Consider the following 22,987-nt stretch of genomic DNA (forward strand, 5'->3'; position numbering starts at 1 on the left):
AGGGCCACCCCTCCAGCCCAGCACGCACCACTCCTCCCTACACTGGGTGACTGCTGTCTTGTCCCTGGCTCCCCACCACCTGCTGCTGTCCCGTGCTTGCTACTTCTGATCTCTGCCACTGTGTCCTGTGCGTCCTACACTGGAGGTGCTCAATTCTTCTGTTTAGTTGATTTTTTGTATAATGCAAAGAACTACACAATCACGTATCACTTGGTGGCAGTGACGTCTTCTCCGGGCCGCTTGGCCAGTCCTTATCCTCAGGGTGCTCATGGCAGCGCACACCCACCCACTGGGCTCCGTCTAGCACCTGATGCCGCCAGGACCTGGGGACAGCAGGTGTGTGACAGTGGGCTCTTCTCTAAGTGCAAGGAGACCCTTCTACAACAGTGAGGCAACGTCCAGCACAGCAACCACACAGGCCAGTGCCACCGTCCTCACATGCAGTGCCATGAGCACAAGGCCACCAGGGCAGGGGCCGTCTCCAGCTCCATCAGTCCTCTCGGCTGCTGTGCCTGTGTCTAGCACTGACCGAAACCCTGCAGGCTGAGGGGCTGCCGTGCCTGTCGCTGACGCATGGAGACCTCGGAATCACACAGGCTTCTCTGTACCTGGAGGCAGCTGGCCCTTTGACGTTGCTGTGGTTGCCCTGCTGGTGGAGAGCTGGCCTTCTAGTTCTGAACCGTGCCCTCCTGCTCCACTCCCTCCGGGCTGCCCTGGGCACCCAATGTCCTGGTTCACGCCTCCCACGGGGTGGAGCCCCGCAGCAGGTTTCCTGGGGGTCCCAGGAGGCCTTTCAGAGGTAGTTGAGCTATACTGAGGGTTACCAAGCGGCATGATCAGAAATGCCATGAGTCAAGTCTGCAGGCCCTATTGGGTGGCCTTCTCCCTCATGCCGATCATCCAGTGAGTAGGAGTTTCCATCTGAGGACAAAGATGCTCGTGCCTGAATTTCAACACTTAGAGACAGTGGCCTAGTACCATGCCTAGGAAACTACCGATTTACCGATTCTTCTTTGGAATCAGCATGGGGGTCGGCAGGATGGCATGGGAAGGAAACTCACTTGTGTGGAGGGTGTGTTACGTGGCCATCCCGCAGTTGGCACAGCCCTGAGCCCCACCAAGCACGGTGTCACACCATGTGAGTGGAGGGCAAGGCACGTGACCTCATGAGAGCAGGCCGCAGAGCAAGCCCTAGTATTTATTATTCACAGCCCAATTCAGGGAAGGGGTTTGGGACTGACGGACAGGGCGAGTGTTGGGGAAATGCCCAGTGGGCAGTGGATGTGTGGGGGTTTTGAATGGAAGGAAAAGCGATGGGGCCACCTGATGGTGACTGCAGGTTCTAATTCTGGACCTGCTGTGCTTCTGTGAAGGTGGAACAGACACTCAGTGACGGCCGCACAATCGTCACCTTCCCCAATGGCACCAAGAAGGAGATCAGCGCAGACAGGAAGACCATCACCACCAGGTTTTATAATGGTGATGTGAAGAAGGTGAAGCCAGATCAGACAGTGGTGTGTGTCTTGTGCTTTCTTAACTCAAATCAGCCCGATTATTAGCAAGCGTTTTGGACATGGGTGCCCTTTATTCCCTGGGTGTTGGGGACGAGAGAAGGAAAGGGCAGGCCATGGCTCTGCAGTCAGACCCGCTGCTCCGCAGCTGTGGGCCGCTCTGCGGCTGTGGGCACCTGACCAGTGAGAGCCCCCATGACCTGAGACCTCTTATTTCCACCTGGGTGCTGCTCACCAGCACCCACCCCGTTCCCAGTGCTCATTTAGCGGTGTTTTTAAGGCTCTGTCAACGTGGCTTCTAATTAAGACCTAACTTAGATGGTTTTGAAGATTAAATAGACAAAAGTGTTCCTCAGCGGCCCCCACGGTACTGTCTGGAAACACAAGGGCACAGACGCTGGTGAGTGAGTTGGAGCTGGAGTGTCACCTCAGCACACCCTCAGGTAGCAGGAGCAGGGCCAGTGCAGGCTAGAGGTCAGGTGGCCAGAGGGCTGGCTCGGTCCTCCCCCTGGCCCAGCTCTCACACAGCTGAGGAAGAGGTGCTGGGCTGCAGCCACCCCACTGGGGGGCAGGAAGCCCTGTCAGACCAGCCGTGCCTTCTGGGCAGCTTTCCCTTTCTGCATCGGTTCTCAAGTGGGGTGACCCTCCACACGTGCTGTGTCTGGGGACCTTTTGGCTGTCAATACTGGGGGTGGCAGGGATGCTGCTGGCATCTAGCGGTGGGGGCCAGGGATGCTGCTGGACCTCCCCAGAGCCCAGGAGAATCACCCAGCCGCACTGTCGGCAGAGGTGAGGTGGGGAGACCCCCGCCGGCTCTTGTGCTTCTCCAGGGCTCCGTCCCTGACATCCGGTCACCATGGCTCTGAGTGGTGACGGCCGTGACTGAATGTGGAGGAAAGCAGGAGATCACAGACCTGGGCCCTGCCTGGGCTGGGGAGCCTTGAAACCCTGGGTCAGCTCTGTCCGCGGAGCCTGGGTGGGGAAGCCGGGCCGGCAGGTGTGGAGAAGGGTCTCCAGGGTGGAGACCGCCAGGAGGAGCAGGCTGAGCAACCCGGGAAGCTGGCGCTCTGTCCTGGAGAGTCAGGCCTGGGGACCAGGGGAGGGTCTGCAGGCGGAGAACAGGCGACCATTGTTGCTAAACTGGTCTGGACAGTCAGCTCCCATTCCACCAGGCTTCAGGCTAGTGACGCAGCCTCCTCTGCGCCACTGTCCCTGCTTCACATTTTTATGAGAAGCAAGTTGCTTGTGCTGCTTGAATTTGGCCCCTGTTGAGGCTTCTGGCTCTTCCTGGGGTGGTGTCAGCCCCTGGGTGTGGACTGTCTTCTGCCAGCCCCCGCATTGTCCTGCTGTGAGCCTATGTCCCCTGTTTGAGCTGGGCAATGTGGGCCTGGAGAGGCACCGAGGGGGGTTTCTGTCACGTCCTGGCCAGGAGCAGCGGGAGGTGGCGTCCCTGTCCTCACCGACCACAGCCCCGGGTTCCCCTTGCCCTAGAGTAACAGGTAGCCAGACTTGGGGTGGAGACGTGCAGAGAGGGTGACCAATCTAAGGTCCCTGAGATGAGGACAGGATTGCAGGAGACAGCGGGACCCCAGAGCAGGCCTGGGAAGGAGGCGCCTGGGCTTCCACTCACCAGGGAGCCTCTGGGCTCCATGTCCCCAGCCACGTCTTCCAGGGAACAGGGGAGACTTAGAGCAGTGTGGAGAAAGGAGCGTTCCCTGACCCTGCCTGGCGTTTGGACGCAGCATCCGCAGGAGAAGAACGCCACCAAAGTTAGGGGCAAAGCCACCCTGGGGTCTCAGCACTGCATTTTCCAGCGGGTGGCAACGCCCTGTCCTGTGCCCCCTCTGCTACCGCAGGTGACTAAGGTGAGGTGGCGGCTGCACTCTCGGGCCAGCAGGGAAATGTCCTCCTCCTGCCTCCTGGCTGTGAAGGCCGGTGACTGAGTTGGCTGCTGTTTGTCTCTGGCCCTCCACGTCACCAAGGCTGAGGGCCCCTGCTTTGGGGTGGGAGGCCCTTCCCGCTCCCTCTGCTCTGTCTCCTCCTCTGGAACCACCAGGCATCGGGACTGTTGAAACCTCGCCATCTGTGGCAGTTCAGGGCACAGGGTGGGGACATCTAACACACAGGGGCGAATCTGCCCCTCCAGCTGCGTCAGCCCTGGCCTGAGCTGGGGAGCTCACCACGCAAGGCATGTGGCTCGTGGCTCCTGTCACCCACAGGTGCTGGGGCCTGGAGGCCACAGGCTTCAGCTCTGAGGGGCAGGAGTGAGAGCTACCCCCATCCCATAACCTGTGGCACTGTCACCATTTCTGGGGCCTTGGTGACAGCTCCTCTTTCTACTCATGGCTGTGTGGATCTGTGCATTGTGCTGGGCCCTTGCAACTGTGGGGAGGCAACCTCGGCCACCCTCCCGCTGAAATCCAGAGGCGCAGTGAGTGCACACTTCCTCCCAACGCAGGTCTCTCTGGTGCTTACAGATCTATTACTACGCGGAAGCTCAGACGACACACACGACCTACCCCAACGGTGTGGAAGTTGTGCAGTTTCCCAACAAGCAGACAGGTGAGTGGCGTGGCCCCCCAAGAGGCCCAGGTGGCTTCTCATGCAACCGTCAGGCAGGTGATCTGAAGTTTAAGCTTCTTCATTAAAAACCCAGCGTGCATTTCCCTGGACTTCCCCAAGGGCTCCGAGCTGCTGCGGCAGTGTGGGCACACAGGTGTGCCTGTCCTGTCCTGGGTGGCTTCACAAGGGCCACCTGTGGGCAGGTTTCAACTGCAGTTTCCTGTGAGTTTCCTGGCTGAGTATGAGAGGCTGTGACGCCAGGGGGCCGCAGGGCGGGGTTCCGGTGGTCGGCCTCAGCGCGCCTGGAGCCGCCAAGTTCTCCGTGGAAGCACCTGGACCCTGAAACCCCGACCTCGGGGACTCGTTTTCTGCTCTGTGAGATTGCTTTGCCTCCTTGTAACTTAATTCCACTCTCATTTGAATCTCTACTTTTAAAACTAGTGATGTGGATGTCCTCTCCCAGAACTCAGCTCTCTGGGGGTGCAAACTGGCCGATAGTCTCCCTCCCAGAGGACACTCAGTGCTAACAACACCATCAACTCGCCGCCGCCCTCCAGGACCTGGCTGGGGTTTGCGCTCTCTGGGAGTCTTAATAAAGATGGGTTCTTCCTGACCTCTTCATGTGCCTGTGGTTGTCACCACGCGGGAGAGTCCCAGGGTCGCCGTCTTCCTCGGTGGCATCTCCGTGTGGACGCTGAGTGCCTAGTGGGCTGAAAGGTGGTGCCAGGGCAGTGAGTGGCCTCCTGGTGACAGACCAGCTGTCTCCCCAAGTGGCCAAGCAGTGGAAGGGGCCAGCCAGCAGTCCCTTTCCCCACACTGACCTCTGCCAGCCCAGTGCCAGCAAGCAGGGGCACTAGGGAGTGCCCAGATCCCAAAACAAAGGCCGGCGTTTAGATCAGGAGGTGGGGCAGGCCCTTCAGTGGACATTTCCCTGAGAGGAAGCTGCTGGGCCCCTTTTAACACAGAAAGCCACGCGCTCGGCCCCACTGTGGGAAACCCACAGGCTGGTAGCTCGTCCTCAGGGGGCGGCCGGGAGGGCTGGGGTCAGACACATTCTGACCAGTAGGTGGAGCCCTTGTGGCTGTTCCTATGAAGTCTCCTTAATCAAGCAGGTGGCGTGATTTCTGGAAAATAAATATTTTGGTCTGGATTTCATTCCTTAGTTTTCTTATTCTATTTTAAGAAGTCTAGCCATATAATTGTAAAGCAAAATAAAAACAAAAATGTAACATCAGACTTTGCACACAAGAGCATGCGGCTTTTTTTGCTGTAGCAGCATTGGTGGGGACAGTTGATCCGACAGGGCAGCACCGTGCGGGAGATAGATTCAGAGAGCCGACCCAAGGCTCTGCCGTTAGGACCACCGTGAGCCCCTCTGGGTGACCCGGGGAAGGTCACCGCCTCTGCCTCCATTTCATCCTGGAGAGCGAGTGAGTCAGAGGACCAGTCCATGGGCCATTGCTGAGGCCCCCATGAGCCAGTTCACTCGGGGCACCCCAGGGCTCTGTGGTGGGTTTCCTTGGGGTACCCCAGGGCTCTTGGGGGTTCACTCAGATACCCCAGGGCTCCATGGGGGTTCACTCAGTGCACCCCAGGGCTCCTGAGGGTTCTGCAGGTGCTCAGCAGTGTCTGACACACCACTGGTTGCAAACAGGTAAGGTGTTGTTGGTGGTGATGGTCTGACAGCACAAGTCTCTACAAGGGGCCGTGTACTGGTCCCCAGGTGGTGGCGTGACAGTGATGGGTAATCTACATCCATATTTCCCCAAATCATTCTCAGTCTGTGGACAGCAACAGCACACGTGTTCTGTGGCTTGACAAATTTATCTGGGAAGTGATGGATCATGTGAGGCTGATCTTCCTGAGGTTCTTAGGGTCTTTAATAGTCTGTGGGTCAGCACCTCTTGGCGAGGGACGCAAGGCACTATCATGTTGCCCCATGCATGCTGAACATGCCAGGGTGCCTCTTCTCAGGGACTGTGTGTTAACACGCTCCCTGGCACGAGGTTTGGGAAAATCCATAGGGCTCAATAACCAGGGAGGCCTGTTGTTGACTTCTGATGAGGGCCCTCGAAAGTCCAACAAAGGGGTCACTTGATTACCAGCAAAACTACCTGTGAATCAGGTCTGATGTGACTTTCTAGGTGTGGCACTGGGGTGGCACTCTCTTTGGGTCATTCTTACTGTCCACGTCCAAGCTGATCCTGAGCACTGGGGGTCCCGTGTTCTCCTCCCAGGTCTGGGGCGGCAAGGCCGGCTTCCTGCCTGCCAGACCCTCACTGTGAGCGCTGCCTTCTTTCCCACCCTCTGCAGTGGCTGGGGTTTGCATTTTCAGTGAGTTTTGTCACTTGTAATGCCAAGGAAGCCCAGGAAGCTTGCAGCCCAACACGCGGGGGGAAAATGCTTTGCAGCTAATGCCATATGAACTTGGTAGTGAACTTGGGTGAATGCCACTCTCTCTGCAGCCTCCCTCTGACGTTCTCTGCCCAGCTGCCAGCATTCTTTGTGACAAATGCCCTCTGGATTCTGTATGTGTGTACTTTTCTTCCTGATTTGCAGTAACAGGAATGGCTGAACAGGCCTCTTGGCTCAGGAAAAGCAAAACTTCCTGCTTCAAGGTTGGTTTGAAAATCGTCCCGCACTGCGCTCATCTGTGGGTGCATGATCCTGCCTACCCAGTCCCACCAAATACCCTCCCAGGCTCTGCAGACGGCCCTGAAACTGCTTTCAGAGCCAGTTTCCAGTCCCCAGGGAAGGGGCTGTGGAGACAGGTCCTCAGCAGCAGCTCACCAGGTGACCGTGCACCAGTGTGTTTGTTTAAGAAGGCGCATTGTTCCATTCCAAGTTTTCTAAGGACTCTCCATCCTGCTGTCCATATTGGCTGCACCAATCTGCAGCCCCACCAGCAGTGTGTGAGTGTGCCCTTTCCCCACATCCTCACCAACACTTATTGGTGCTTGTATTCTTGATGATTGCCATTCTGTCTGGAGTGAGATGAACTCTTAGATAAGTTTTGATTTGCATTTCTCTATTACTAGAGAAGTTGAACATTTTTTTTTTATATATTTGTTGATTGATTGTAGATCCTCTTCTGAGAAGAGTCTGTTCAGCTCCTTGGCCCATTTATTGATTGGGTTGTTTTCTGCTTTATTTGTGTACAGTGAATCGAAGAACTTCCTACTGTCATGTATAACTGTTTAGAGCTCATAAAAAATTGGAAAAAAAAAAAAGAGAAGGCATGTTGTTCTGTTTGCATGACTTTAAGCCACAAAAGCATTTTACATTTGGTTAAAAAAAATAGCCTGCACTGGGCTCCAGCTCATTCCTGGGCTAGTTTCCTTACAATTGATGTTGCTTTTTTCTGTCTAGGAAACATGGATAACCAAACCAGATTGGGTCTGTAGAGCCCAGCTAGTGTTCTGTAGAAATACTGAGTGGGTGGGCAGAGAAACCTCTGGGGCTCAACATTTCAGAGAGTGTGGGTCAGAAGGATACCAAATATATGTGATACTGGAAGATGATCTTTATGTAATCGCCCATAATATTTTAATTTTGTTAATTTAATTTTTTCCTATTGGTAATTAGTGCATATGCTGTATTCGGAAGCATGGTCACACAATACCATTTCCTCTGGATTGCACTATTTCAAACGCAGGCGTGCTGAGAGGGGCGTGGCCTCCAACACTCTAGTACAAGATCCAACTCTCTGTGGTTCCACTTCTTTGCTTTAGGCTTACTTTAGATTTTTTTTTTACTCTTTTTATCTGTTCACTTTAATGTAATTTCAAAGTTACAGAAAGTTTCCAGGAAGGCACGGAGGTCTCCTGCGTGTCCCGTGCTGGGAGTCACTGGTTCTAACATTTTGTCGCGTTCCTTGGTCTTTCTTTCCCCTGGTGCGTGTGTGTAAAGGAGGCTTATCTGAGCACAGTTGGGAGAATCTGAATTTTGTGTTGGGGTGAGACTGGGGCGATCACTCTGCCTGGAGCACGATGCTCCAACATGCGTAGAAAGTGCTGGAGTGGTCCGCAGAGTCGGTCTGGAAGCTGGTCCTAGTCCTGCATGGAGGTGTCTTGGTGCCCTTGGGTGGTTGCAACCCTCACCCAGGGGCTGACGACCAGGAAACGCATTGCTCACAGCTCTGGAGGCTGCGAGTGTGTGACCACAGCCCACAGGTTCAAGGGCTGGTGTCTGTGCTTCCCGTGGAGGGGAGGTCATTCTGTGGTCACTCTTCTAAGGGCATTAATCCTTCCTGAGGACTCCTCAAAATCAAATCCTCCCCAAAGACCCCACCTCCTACACTGTCACTGAGGGGGAGGGTTTCAACACATGAATTTTGAGGAGACCCAAACATCCAGACCATAGCAAATGAGTCACTGTCAAATAGATTTGAGCCGCCGAGTGACCCGGGAAGGTCCTGGTTTAGGAAGATACTGTGCTGAAGGGCCAGCATACGTGTGCCCATTGTTCACGCCCCGGCTACAACGGAGAACTTGACAAGCATGCTCCCACCATGGGGGTGTCAGGGGAAGAGTCTTGATTATTCCCATATGATATTTAAGTCCTTGAACTGTTTTCATGAGTAGGGGCACCAGATGTAGCCCCGGGGCCAGGCTGACTGGCAGCTGCAGCCCCTGCCTCTGCCCAGCACGGGGAGAGGGCCGTGCTGTGCACAGCTGGCCTGCAGAAAGAGCAAGACTCAGAATTCACACGCAGCTTGTACGTGAAGGAGGATCACTTCCACATCGCCATAAAATCAAAAAAGATAACTCAAGCCGTTCTACTTATGCTAAAAGTTATTCAGTTATCTAAAATTCAAATTTAATGGGCATTTTGTAGTATATCTGCCGACCCTAGTTATCAACACCTATAATTAGGAAATAGTATCTTTTCTATGAACCTCAACAATACCTTGTATAAAGATCATTTACATGTAACATGGTTTCTGAATACATTCAAGGTAACATGCATTTTTAAAAAATGTATTCTGCAGAAAAATTCCACCCTGATGGCTCCAAAGAAACTGTGTTTCCTGATGGGACAGTGACGCAGCTCAAGGGTGGGCGTGAGGAGATCGTGTTTCCAGATGGGACAGTGGTCATCGTGAAAAGGTCAGGATCATGTCAGGCCATGTGAATCCAAAGCACCCCCAGTCTTTGATTTGTGTATTCAACAGTGTCTTCATGTTAGTTTAGGGTTTTGGCAAAATTTAAGTGTTTATTTAAATGCAACAGTAGAAAAATCAAGTCCTTGGCCCTAGAAATTGCCTGTGACCTTGATCAAATCCCTTCATAGAGAATAAATGTTGAACTGGAATTTTCAGGGTCAGTCCCGTGCCACATAATGATGTTGTCTGCAATGGTCTCATGGGACTGCAGCGCCCAGGGATGCCCTAGCTTTGTGTGTTGGTGTCTAAACCTCCTAGCGACACACTGCTCAGAACATGTCTCCATTGTTAGTGACACAGGACTGTATTTAATTCCTGGAAGCTGCCATGCTTGAATTGTGATCACAGGACAGTTCCAGTCCCAGGTGCAAGTGTCCATCAGCCCAGGTCTAGTGTAGAGCACGTGGAAATGAGCAGTTTGGGTACCGAGGCCGTGCAGCTGGGGTCTGCTCTCTGGGTGTTGGTGTATGTGGAGAGCAGAGACGAGGCCTGTCCACCCAGTGGCCTAACTCTTCCCTGTCCTCCACCTGGCGTCCACAAGGCTGCAGGAGTCCTGCTGTTCTCCTGTTGGTTCTCTTGGTCTGCTGCAGTGGACATCTCCCATCACCTGGGGCACTTTTCTTGGTGCTCACCATACTCCCTGGGTGAACACCTCTCACCTCCCTCCCAGGCTGTCAGCCCAGGTCTCAGGCTCTCTGCCCACAGATCTGCCCCCCTGCATCGTGGCCCATCCCGTCACTCCCCACCTTCCTGTCAGTGCCCCAGGCCCCTGGCATCTTCCTGTGCCTCTGTGTCCTGGCCTCCAGGGCCTGGAGGAGGAAGCCAGGAGTCCAGACCCTGTCTGCCACCACTCTCCTGCGGGTACCACACTTGTGGCCTTGGCTAGGGCACTTCCCAGCTTACCGGGGTGTTTCTCCTCTACCAGGAATGGCGACAAAACCATCCTGTTCAGCAACGGGCAGAAAGAAATCCACACAGCCCAGTTCAAGAGGAGGGAGTTCCCCGATGGCACCGTCAAGACTGTGTACTGCAATGGCTGCCAGGAGACCAAGTACGCCACGGGGAGGGTCAAGGTCAAGGATGAGACTGGGAGCGTCATCCTGGATGGGAAGTGGAGCCACCCACAGACCCACCGCTGTGCGTGAAACCCGGTGACAGTGTTGGCTAAAACAGAGACAGAAGCTAATGTCATGTTAGCTGCCCCAGATGACCCCGGAGAGCCCCAGGACTTTAGGAGAACCCTAGAACTTGTAAAGGGAAAGACATTCTAGTCTCTGCTTAGGGACAGTGGTCAGAACTGCGCTAGTCAGATGGGGCTCACAAACCACTTCCAGGCACCCCCCCATGGCACCCTCTGCCACCAGGAAGCAGTTCCACCATGTACCTGGGTGGCAGGTAGAGATGGCAGGCCAGGCAGCTTCCTGCCCAGTCCCTCCAGCTCTGCTACCAACTCCAGCCTTGCTTATGCCCCAGAACCACCACACTCAGCCTGACCCGTTCCCCTCAGTTCTGTGCCCTTGTCAGGCCACATGGCCACAGCCAGGGGGCCCCTGGGAGGCTGCTCAGGGCTGGAGCAGTGCTGTCATCCTGGCCCCAGGCTGCCTGGGAAGTGGGCCACCTCTTGAGACTCTCCACTCTTCCTCCTGGTTTAAGAACAAAGTCCAGTCACCTTTTCTATTGTTTTGCAGGATGCCCGGAAGACACAAAAGCAATTGCTATTCAACCAATTTTTACCCTAACATGTAGAATCCCACCCCAAAACAAGAAAGAAATAATTTCTTGAAAATCTCATCATAAGATATATGCTTATTCATTTTTTTCAGTACATACACGTGTTTTTATGTGAAGGAGGACATGAAATATAATGTTTTGGTGCCAGCAATTATTTTGACCTTAAAATACACGGTGCATACATGATTATAATCTTCAGAACTTTGGTAATGCCATTTAAAATAACTCAAAAATAATGTGCTATCTTGAGTTTTCAAGGGGAAAAAATTCTACTGCAATTTCGCTGGATGGAGGCCTGCCTGTTCTTTTCAAATAAATGTCAAGCCAAGACGAGGACATTTGTCACACAACTGTCCAAACAGACCCATGGTTGGAAACCCACTTTAGGTTTGGCTGAAAAAACTGGACTTTTTTTTTTAATCACCTTATACTAGGAATTACCATTAAAGCCAACAAGACAAAACCCTGCTCCGCATAACAAAGTGCCTTCCAGCTGTTTGACAGGTGGTAAGTTCTGGAGTCAGTGCGCTCCATGTGGGGTAGCCATGCTGGGCCCTTAGAAATTAGCTTATGAAAACAACATTTCCTACTGGTTTGCAAAAAGCCAGGTCTACCTTTGAACTCTGCACACACAGGATGTGCACTCTGATCACTCAGTTGTCTCTCGGTGCTTGTGTTGAAGATGGGGTGATGCCCTGGGTGGGGGGTAGAACCCTGGGAGAGGGCCTCTGGGAGGGCCTGGTCCCCGTGTGCTCTTCCTCTTTCACCTCCTGAGAGGTGGCGAGGGGTCTGCCAAGTGCTGCTACATGCTGGGGCTGCCTGGTCACAGGCCCCAAAGCACGGAGCCGGCAGACCGCAGGCCAACGCCTGTGAACTGTGAGCAGAATAGGCCTTTCCTCTCGATAGGCCTCAGGGTTTACCATAGTGATGAAAACCCAACCAACTCATTCAGACCCACAGGGGATGGGCCCAGGACCCCTTGAAGACCAAACAAACCACAGATGCTCAAGTCCCTTCAATAAAATGGCACAGCGGTTGCATGTGACCTACACACACCCTCCATGTGCTTTAAATCATCTCTGGGTTATTTACAATATGAATTACATCACAGGTGCTATGTTACTTAGGAAACGGCAAGAGAAAAGTCTATATTTTTTCAGAACAGATGCAATTTCTAAAATTATTTCCACTCTGCAGTTGGTTCAACCTCAGCTGCAGAACCCACAGAACCTGAGGACTGGCACACATATAAAACTCACCTTGAGGGGTGGTGCATCCCCACACGCGGGCAGACTGTACCTGAGTGCATGTGGGGTCAGGAGGGGGCCTTAAGGAAATCGAGGATCGGTGAGAACAGAGGGAGGCCGGGGAGGGGAGGGAGTCAGGGCAACTGCAGAGCGCAGGCAGTGGGGAGCCAGAGGCCGGCTGTCCCTGACGGGCATGGAAAAGCCACTGCACTGCTCCATTCCCTGAGCATGTGACCCTTCACTCTGTGAGGTGGGTTGAGGAGAGCAGAGGCCAGCCAGGGCCCTGGGCCCCTTCTCCCTGGGGCGGCTGCTGAAGGATGGGTCGCTACAGTCACTGGGTGGCTCCATGGTTGGAAACAGGACCCTCTGCAGAGCATGCTGCCAGCCTTCCTTGCCGCAGTCTGGCTGGGCACAAAATCACGAGCCACTCAAGCAGGAACAAACTTTATTTCCCAAACTCCCGCGAATGTCAAGCATGTGGCCTTCTCCCGGGACACACCACACCAACTGGAAATCCCTCCTCCGGAGATCCCTCCTCTGGCACTTCCCCAACCAATGGGAACTCTCGGGGAGCAGGGGTCTAATATCCAATTGAATGCAGATCTTAACATGATCATCATCATCTCAATGGCTTGCTGGCATCACCTTTCAACCAAAAATGCCATGCCTCATTCCGACTCCACTATGGCTCTTAGCATCTCCCCCCTTCTGTTTAATTAAGCACCAAGCATGTGGCTTAGGGACCCTGCCTGGTAGGCTGTCCAATACTACATATGGCCCTTACCGTTCATCGGATGAGCTGACCTCAAGGTGTCAGCCTCCTGTCTTAGGTTGGTACCACTGCAATTGGATCATTCCCATCACTGACTACCGGTCCAGCATACAGTCATACTTGTGGATAGGCCTTTGCACCAGTGGGGGGGTGAGGTTCTTTGCCTCACCTCTGTTGGCCCCCAAATTTTAGACCATCACTATCAGAAGGGAGGAGGATACAGAAATGCCACAACACTAAGCCAATTGACGGCTCCTGTGAAAAATTGTACCACCGGTGACACCATCAGCAAAGATACTCCAGCACTACCACAATTCGCTGCACCAACAGATAGTTCACAATGCATAAAAGTGATACATAGTCCAGGCAAGTTCTGCAAGCAGTTCAAAGCAGAGGAATCTATCAATATGTCCATTTCCTCCCAAAGTAAATCGACTCCTTGATTGAGCATCACTTGTTGAGTTATTATTCACTGATGCATCAGTTTATACAGTTTGTTATGATAGCTATTAAAGAAGCTGTAGTTTGGTTTTATCTATGTCTTCACTGGCACTGGGATGAAGATAGGAATTCTGGCAATGATGGCTAAAAAAAATATGTAACATTCCAACAGGCACTAAGAAAACAATTTTCTGAACAATTTACATTATCCTGAACAGAATTATTAAATATAATGAAAAGGAAAGGTGAAAGTAAACAAACAGATCTGTTAACCTCCTTGTTTGTTCACATATTAAAGCAATCCTCAACAGCTGTTTACCCAATTTTAATTAAACCATTTAAATCACATGAATAATAAAAATATTAGGATCCATTTTTTCATGAGTGCTCCTCATTTATGAAATATGGACATATGCACACACAGACATACAGCACAAAACACAAGTGTGCACACATAACATACAACACATAAGACAATAGTAAAGGCCTTGTAGCTTTACACAGGTGAAATCTCCATTGCAATGTTTAAAAACTTCACAGACAAAAAATAAAACTGTTAGTAGCAGCCTCCTGTTGTAACTTTTCCCCTGATGGCTTTTTCTGCTCTAAACTTTCTTCCCCTTTCTGACTATCTCGAGAGGTCTCCTCTTTTTCCTGATCTAATATGTCTTCTACCATAATCTGAACTGAAAGGTTTGGACTAGGCAAACAAAATCGTATCATCACCCACGATGGCAATATGCCACCTGGCAGAGTTCCTGGGTTTTTCTTTTCCCTGTCCCTTCAATCTTCACCATGATGGTCCCATTGTGATATAGTCAACAACTCCTCCTTAAAAAGCCATGGGCTGCATTTTTGTATTGTATCAACATATGCCCTGACTCTTTTTGGTTTTACTGGGTGCCTCCTTCCTCTAACAATTTACTTAGCATTCTTTCAGTTAGTTTTTTGCTAATTTCTGACCCCACATTTCTGCTACGAGGATAACGCAACTCAAACAGATAAAACAAAACCGAAGCAAAACGAAACAAAAAATCGTTGTATCAATTTTCTCTTCCTCAGGGCCGAACAACTTCAAACCTTGAGCCAACCATTTTTCCCAGTTTGCCTGAGAAAGTTCTAGGGATAGGCAGCTTGAAACAAAAACAAAACAAATCAAAACAAAAACACATTGTTTTTTGAAATGGTCACCCATTCTCTCGCCTTCCCACAGGGACAAGGCATAGTTGAAAGAGCTCATCAAACTATTAAAATGTACTTATTAAAGCAAAAATAGGGAATTGGAAAAGGGGTATATATCCCCCAAAGATAAACTTAAAATAACCCTTTTTACTCTAACCTTTTTAAATTTGGATTCATCAGGGCTTAGTGCTGTGGAAAGGCATATGTGTCCAAAACATGTACATAAACCCAAGGTACTTTGGAAGGATATTCTAACAGGACAATGGAAAGGTCCTGACCCAGTGATTGTCTGGAGTCGGAGTTCTGTTTGTGTGTTTCCACAAGGAGAACAGCAGCCGATTTGGATTCCAGAGAGACTAACCAAAGTGATTTCTACAGTCCAAAAAGAAGATGATTTGACTCAAATCCATAACTGCTGATATCCAGAGCTCCAACTTGGCTATTCTTACATCTGCAACAGTGGTTCTCCCACACCTGGAGGCTAATGAATAATGAACACCATTAAAGCCTATTTCAAATGTAAAAAACCTGGGGCTTGCTTGTGGGTATGTCAGACCCATTATGGAAGTTACAGGAAAAAGGATGGGATATCCAGAGAAGAATCAAACCCAGGTGGTAACCAGGATGACTTTTTCAATATCTATTTTATTATTGCCTTTTCCCATGCCATGAAGTTCTATTTTATTTTTTGAGCTCATACAGACCTAGGTTAATGATTTTCTGATCAGTTCTATTTTTTGACTGTGGAGTTTTTAAACATTGCAATGGAGATTTCATCTGTGTAAAGCTACAAGGCCTTTACTATTGTCTTATGTGTTGCATGTTATGTGTACACACTTGTGTTTTGTGTTGTCTTATGTGTTGTATGTTATGTGTGCACACTTGTGTTTTGTGTTGTATGTCTGTATGTGCGTATGTCCATATATCATATATGAAGAGTGCTCATGAAAAAATGGATCCAAATATTTTTATTATTCACGTGATTTAAATGGTTTAATTTAAATTGGGTAAACAGCTGTTGAGGATTGTTTTAATATGTGAACAAATAAGGAGGTTAACAGATCTGTTTGTTTACTTTCACCTTTCCTTTTCATTATATCTAATTCTATTCAGGATAATAAATTGTTTAGAAAATTGCTTTCTTTTAGTGCCTGTTGGAATGTTACATAATTTTTTTTTAGCCATCATTGCCAGAATTCCTATCTTCATCCCAGTGCCGGTGAAGACAAAGATAAAACCAAACTACAGCTTCTGGATATTTATCACAACAAACTATATAAACTGATGCATCAATGAATAATAACTCAACAAGTAATGCTCAATCAAGGAGTCGATTTACTTTGGGAGGAAATGGACATATTAATAGATTCCTCCGCTTTGAACTGCTTGCAGAACTTGCCTGGACTATGTATCACTTGTATGCATTGTGAACTATCTGTTGGTGCAACAAATTGTGGTAGTGCTGGAGTATCTTTGCTGATGGTGTCACCGGTGGTACCATTTTTCCAAAGGAGCTGTCAATTGGCTTGGTGTCCTGGCATTTCTGTATCCTCCTCCCTTCTGCTAGTGACGGTCTAAAATTGGGGGCCAACAGAGGTGAGGCAAAGAACCTCACCCCCCCCCACTGGTGCAAAGGCCTATCCACAAGTATGACTGTATGCTGGACCGGTAGTCAGTGACGGGTATGATCCAATTGCAGTGGTACCAACCTAAGACAGGAGGCTGACGCCTTGAGGTCAGCTCATTCGATGACAGGTAAGGATCATATGTAGTATTGGACAACCTACCAGGCAGGGTCCCTAAGCCTCATTGCTTGTTGTTTAATTAAACAGAAGGGGGGAGATGTTGAGAGCCATGGCTGGTCAGAATGACTCCTGGCATTTGCCAGAGGGAATGTTTGAAAGGTGACACCAGGAAACCATTGAGATGATGATTTGAGTTAAGCTATATATAATTGCTGTGATGCTGGATTGATTGTATTGTATATTTGACCTTTACTGTCGGGCAATGGGGTGGCTCTTGCTGCCTCGGGCACCTGCTACTTTGGAGTTCTTGCAGGGATTCCCGGAGAGTTCCCATTGGTTGGGGAAGTGCCAGAGGAGGGATTTCCGGAGGAGGGATTTCCGGTTGGTGTGTGGTGTGTCCCGGGAGAAGGCCATGTGGGTGGCGTTGGTGGAAAAGCACGCGTGCAGTGCTGGTAAGAGTTGAAATAAAGTAGTTGCTGTTTGAACCTACAAGGTTTGTGGCAGCTCGGATATTCATGCCCAGGCAGACTGCGGCACTGGACACTGACTTTAAAACTGTAAACACACGGCAGAAGATGAGCAGAGTCCAGGAAGGGGACAGAGGTGGGAGGAAGAGACAGAGAGGGAAAGTACTGCGGACTGAATCAAAGTAAAATCCATTCCATGATTTTATGATTATGTTCCAGTGAGTTCAAATGTTATGCATGACTAAAAAGAACCGATAAAGATGAATAAACTGATTAAGCACAAAAAAATTAAATTGCCATACTTAATTGCTGAACTGGACACAGACAGTGACCATGTACTGGGTTAGAGACGAGTGCCTTTTCAATATATGGACTTTGATTAGGAGCTGACCCCCCACCTCCTCTTGTGGGCAATGCCCTGCTTGGCTAGCAGGGAAATATTCCCTGAAGACACAGAGTAGGCCCTAACTTAGGAACGAGGAGCTGGAGGAGGACTTTCCAGATTGGCACAGGATTTTATTTTAATGGTCATCGGTGAAGAAGGAGATGGTGAAAATAAGGCCTGGAGCCGTGTCACCCACAAGAGCCCTGCTCCAGCTGCTCCGGCCACGGGCTGAGGCGAGCAGGAGCAGATGGAGGCCGCAGAAGCGAGAAGGCTTCCGTGAGCACTGTCCTTGGCAAAAGCCTGTTGTCCTCACAGTTTCCAGTTCCGGGGGGTGGAGACCAGGTCCTGCTGCAGTGCTGACCACTGGATGGGGCAGGTGCAGTCTGGGACTCCCTGGGTGCCCGGTCAGCAGGACTGTGGCCTTGCAGGCTTTCACTGTCTGAGAAAATCCAGACCCAATGTGAGCCGCCTTGTTTGGGTAGAAGCTCCACCAGGTGGGCACGTGCAGCTGGGCAGCTGTGGAAACTCTGCGCCTGTTTTCTCATCCACAAAGGGGAGAGAACACTGATGTTGGCACCCAGGAAGGTGGCTCAGGCCACAGGGGCACACAATCTCACAAGTGTCACGTTGTGTCTGGGTTTTCTCAGGCATGTGTACATGATTTTGTTTTTATGTATCAGTTAAAAATAAATTTAATTTTAAAAATACAGATAGAATATATTACGAAGCTTATAAGGTAGCTCAAATAAAGCTGAGTTTTAAAGATTTTGTTCTTGAATATTCTACCCAGTGTGTTACCTTTCTGAGAACTTTGAGAGATGGGAAGCTCACAGGCTAGGAGGGGCAGGGTGGAGTGTCCTTGGAGCACTTTCAGTCCCTGCCTGGCTACAGGCACCATGTGTGGTCACGGGCTAAGTATATTTCACTTTTTTGGTGGTGCTGAGGATGGAACCCAGGGCCTTGTGCATGTGAGGCAGGCACTCTACCAACTGAGCTATGTCTCAGCCCCCATATGTTTCTCTGTTAAAGAACTTTTAGGGTGGACTTTTTGGGATAACAGTTACATTGGGACAGCTCCTCAGGCAGACCAACACATTAAAAAACAGCCATTTCAGTCCCACAGAATCCCTCAGCTGGACATTGACCAAAGCATCCCTATGTCAGGAGGAGGCAGCCGGAGCACGTGCCCACTGGTGTCACCCTTGCGTGGCAGACTGGCTTTCAAGCACCCGGCACCTCTCTCCTGTGGTGACAATGCTGGGGAGCGATCGGCCCCAGGATGGAGTGTCTGAAACACGGACCCTCAGCTGGGTGGCAGCTGGTCTAAACATGTCTAGGTAGGGGAAGAAATGGCCAGTCATGTGGATGGTCAGGAAGGAAAAGCAAAGGGGAAGAAGTAAGGGTCCCCGGAGGGCCCATCCACCTGCAGGGGTGCCAAGCCTGGGGAGGCAAGGTCAGCACAAATGACATTGGTGCCCAGAGTCAGGGGGAGAGCCCGTTGTCTGTGAGGGGCGTACCAGCTCTGGAAGCTCAGAGGAGGAGAAGCAGGGGTTTGGGCCAGCCAGAAGCCCACTGTGCACCTTGAGCTTGTGGGGTTGGAAAGGGTGGTGGCTGACCCTGCAATCCAAGGTGCAGAACATGCAACCCAGAACCCAAAATGTGGACGTGGACGAGGTGGTCCCACAGCTGCAGAGTGTGGGGGCTGCACGTACCGGGGATGGTGTGCTCGCCTGAGGCTCGTGGGTTGGATCCAGGTGAAGGCGTGCTGCCCAGTGACCAACAGGGGAGGGCTCCGACTCCTCGCGATGCCTTCTTCCACCCCAGCTGTCCCCTGTCTCCTCTCTGAGAGCAAAGAACGCCGACATCACAGGCCTTGCCTTCCAGGTGACAGGCGCTACGTGAGACCATCCTGAGCACGTGGACAGGCTGCTCCTCTGCCCCCTACCTCCCACCAATCCTGTGGGCCAGAGTCCATCCACCTTGGTGGCTGCCCACTAGTCCTGCTTCTCTGCTGTGGATCCTCAGTCAGGGGCCAGGGCTCCTGAGCTGCTGAGGCAAAGTGTGAATGAGCCGGGGGGGGGGCCATCCCCCACCCCACCCCACCCCACCCCCGCTTTCTGAGCCCCTCGCTGGGCGCCAGGCAGACACAGGCAGACGGCTCTCTGATTCCCACTGTCCTTAGGTATTTTGCCCCCTGGGGAAGGCACTGCACCAGGGAAGAGCAGTGGTCCCTAGCGATGGTCCCTCAAGGCTCATCAAGTCATGGCTCTGTGACTCAGATGGCTGTGGAATGGAGGGTCCACAGAGAGTCCCGTGTCAGGGGGATTTAAGACAGCAGTGTGGCCCAGAACTTGCTGATCCCCAAGGCAATGCCTGGGGACCTGAGGGGAGACCCCACCAGGGCCTCAGAAATGGGAGGAGGGTTAGGGGGGGGGAGTGACCATCACCCAATCTCAGAGACCCATGAACCATGGCCAGGGCTCCATGCACAGCAGTGGCTGCCGCAGACAGGCTCATCAGTGAGCAGGAGCAGGAGGCGGGAGGCTGGCACTGGGGCACCAAGAGAGGACAGAGGGAATGGGGTTGGGGGGACGATGGCCTCCAGGACCTCCCTGGAGCGCTCCTCAGTGCCTCTCACCCCCCCCTCCTTCCAGTGCACCTCCTGCCGCAGCAGCGCACCAGGCTCAGGTGGCTGTGTGGCCTCCCCCTGAAAACACTCAGCAGCTCCCTTCCAGCCGACAGCAGCCTGCGTCCTCAGTGGGCACTTAAAGATGCCTGCAATGGCGTCCACAGCTGCCTCCTTACTCCCTCCCACACAGTCCTGGAGAGGCTTCTGCTCCTGTTTACGACTCGCCCCCCAAGCACCCTGTCTCCCCAGCTGCACCTCATCTCCCAGCATCCACCTGTCCCGTGGTCAGCGCTTGGAGAGTTTCCACCTGATACACTTTCTGTGGGTTTTTATTTAGGAACATTTTCCCATGACATTGGGACTTAAATAAGCAATACTGTGAGGCACTTAACTTTTAGAAATAATGATTCGGCCCTGCCTGGGCTGTCTGAGGTCCTCCTAATCCCCCACAAATAAAGAACAGAGCAGAGGCGCAGGACAGGGGCTGGGCTGTGTGCCTGGTGTGGCCCGAGCTCCGCAGGGTCCTCTGCCCACAGACCTCTCAGTGTCCCTGGCTGTGGCTTAGCTTGGGGAATTTCACCTGGATCTTGTTAAGAGGAGAAAATGGTGTTAGGCTGCGGGCTTTTCATGCCACCTATAATTAAAAATGTTTCAGGATAAGGCAGAACTCCCAGCTAGAGGGAAAGCCGTGCTTACAGACTTAGGCGCTTAAAAACAAATTTCCGGACGGATGATCATCTGAGCACAGCTCTCAGAGGCCATGGCTAATGGAGTCCAGCAGGAAGAGCAAACCACCCTTTCTGTGCAGCATTCCCGTGGCCGAGTCACAGGGACTGCACGTCCTCACTCTCAGCTCAGTGTGGGCAGTGTGGGGTCAAACACATGTCCAGATGTTTAAAGAGAGTGGCCAGGGACCACCCTAGGTCTCAGCATGCAGGCTTGCCCCTCAGAGGCAGACACATGTGGCCCTCCTGTCCACCCAGGGCACCCCCCAGGGCCACAGCTTGACCCTGGTGGAGTTCTTCAATTCCCACCTCGTGCTGCTCAAAATCTGGGCTTCAGTTTGGGGTGGGAGGGGTGGAGTATGGGAAAGGAAAAGCTAGGATTTTTTTAATGAAGGGGCAACACTCGTGAGAAGTTAACAGGCTGTCCCTGGGGTGCTCCGGGGACATTCTCACCATGCAAATGTGGCATCTGAGGACACTCCCATGGAGCACTCAGAACGGTCTGTGTCCTGCCAACGAGGAGCCCACAGAGCACAGGCTAGACAGGAAGACCCCTGACGGCCACCGTCTTCCTGCAGCACAGCGGGTCCCCAGGGCTGAAGGGCCCCCGGCGGCTCTGGCACTGCCCCCCTCCATCTGAATATGTTCACCTGAAAAACGTGATGCCAACCGTGTCTCTCCAGCTCTGTAAACAGAGGCAACTTGCAGTCACTGAGCCTTCTCTTGTCCTGAGGGTTCGTGCTAGCCCCCTTCAGATCCACGCCTCCTGCAAGGACTCGGGAGGCCCTGGCCCACAGCCCACAGGAGCCTGGCAGCGGGGATGTATCCAAGACACGTCAGGCCATGCCAGGCAAGTGCCAACCACATTGCTAACGTCACAAATATCGTCAGCACTTATGGAGTGCCTACTACTAAGAAAATGCCAGCTGCCTTGAAGGGCACCTGCACATCGCCTCCTCTAGACACCCTGCAGGTCCCGAACTTGGGGACTGCCAGGTGTCCCTGTCTCCCCACCTGCCCTCAGCCCTGTGCTGCAATGAGTGGGCCTCAGAACCTCATCTGCACTTGCCCTACTCCTGAGCACCCACCAAAGGCCTCCTGCCACACCAGCCACTGACCACATAAAGCCAGGTGGAGCCCAGTCCCAAGTTCAAACAGGAAGACAGAGCATGTGAGCGGATCTGCAGCAGCACAGGAAGTGGGAGGCAGTGGGAAGTTCCGAGGGACATGGAGGGCAGGCAGGTCCAGAGGGGTTTACACAGTAACTGTCCTTTGTACATACAAATGTAATACAGCGAGGCATAGATTTTTACAGAAATTTGAAAAGACAGTTCTTTCAAAGATTTCAATTCAAAAAAGAAAAATGAGGCATGAAATTGTAAGGCTCTTACAGACAGCAAAATAGCTAATTTTTTGTCAAAAAAGGAAAGATATTACAAGAAATGATTTACTACCTAATCCATTGTTTTGCAAAGAGAAAATAAAAGCCTCTTGTCCCTTTTACAGTCCCACTTGGAAATCCTGACTTGTGCTCAGTGGGAATGGCAAGGCAACTTGGTCCAGAAACAAGAATTCACCTGTCTGAAAGGCTCCCGGAGTCAGCCCAGCGGCCACATCCTGGCCCCACTGCCCCTGGGACATGCCGGAGCTGGTTCTGCATGAGCAGCCACCTAGGGCCAGATGCACTGCAGCACAGCTGACCGCGGAGATGTCCAGTTTCATGGGGCATCAGTATTAATACAAGACACCAAACATTCCCCGGGGAATTGGATTCCTCCGTGGCATGGTGAGAGCAGGGTGGAGAAGCCCCCCATCCCATCCTGGGCCTGATCTCCTCAGACCTCTGACTTAGGAAACTTCCGCAGCCATATTCCCAGGGTGGATGCTGTGGACCACTTCAAGGAAGAGGGCTGAGGCCAGAAAATCCTGTACCGTTTTGTAGGTGTCACCCAGCAGCTGAGGTCCCCTGGCTGGTGAGCCCCCTGCATCCTGAGTCCACCTTCTTCCTTCTGGCCCAGAGCCTGGTGAGTAAGCCCCAGAATGGATAGCCTCTCAGATGGGCCTAGCTGCCACTTAAGACGGGTGTAGAAAAGGGATTCCAAACGATTCCTTCCCACCTGGAGGAGTGAAAGAGCTCGGAAGGGCTATGGGGGGCCACGTGAAGGCCAGTCAACAAGAACCAGGCCTCTGTGGAAAGCTGCACGGCTTGCACAGGCGCCGGTGAGAGCCAGAGTCCCTGAGGCTGAGCCAACGGGGGTGTGGAGAGAACGTTGGCATGTGCTTGAGTCGACCCTCGGTGGCCTGACCACCTTGACATTGCTCAGGAAGTCCTCTTCTCATACTCAGTGTGACACTGTCAGCCTCAAAGCAAAACCAATACTCTTCTACCAGTTTTCAGTGATTTTATGAGCTTCTGAAAACAAACT

Source organism: Callospermophilus lateralis, chromosome 13 (assembly GCF_048772815.1).
Source record: "Callospermophilus lateralis isolate mCalLat2 chromosome 13, mCalLat2.hap1, whole genome shotgun sequence".
Classification (NCBI taxonomy): Eukaryota; Metazoa; Chordata; class Mammalia; order Rodentia; family Sciuridae; genus Callospermophilus; species Callospermophilus lateralis.